This window comes from Odontomachus brunneus, unplaced genomic scaffold (assembly GCF_010583005.1).
Source record: "Odontomachus brunneus isolate Ranch 3 - 2012 unplaced genomic scaffold, Obru_v1 Obru_scaffold_143, whole genome shotgun sequence".
In the NCBI taxonomy this organism is placed as follows: Eukaryota; Metazoa; Arthropoda; class Insecta; order Hymenoptera; family Formicidae; genus Odontomachus; species Odontomachus brunneus.
The window spans coordinates 713154-713531 of record NW_022639593.1 but is presented as its reverse complement, the minus strand read 5'-3'; the positions used below and the strand labels follow the sequence as shown (position 1 = coordinate 713531).

At 29.9% G+C, this 378-nt stretch overlaps 1 protein-coding gene across 3 annotated transcripts in view; it reads left to right on the top strand.

Annotated features, from left to right (window-relative positions):
* LOC116850353 (retinol-binding protein pinta-like) overlaps positions 1-378 on the top strand; it is a 74559-nt gene that overhangs the window by 1050 nt on the left and 73131 nt on the right. The window lies entirely within an intron of this gene.

Genomic DNA, 378 nt, shown 5'->3' with positions numbered 1-378 from the left:
TTTGGAAAGCTCTCGAGATGTGCTATAAGAATATGCAATGAAAAATGGGGTGTTCCATTTAAAAAAATTAATGTGACCTTGACCTGACCTTCGCTACGCAACCCAAGGTCAAACTGATGTGATCAGTAAATACATCTTTTTAAACGCCACAACTTTTATCTGAAACATTTTTTTCTAAAATGCTTAGTTTTCGAGATATTTCACCGGTCCGGGACTTTTTGAACACCCTGTATATACATACATACACACACACACACACACACATACACAGACTCACATACACACACATACATACATACATATATACATACAGATATATATATATATATATATATATATATATATATATATATATATATATATATATATATATATATA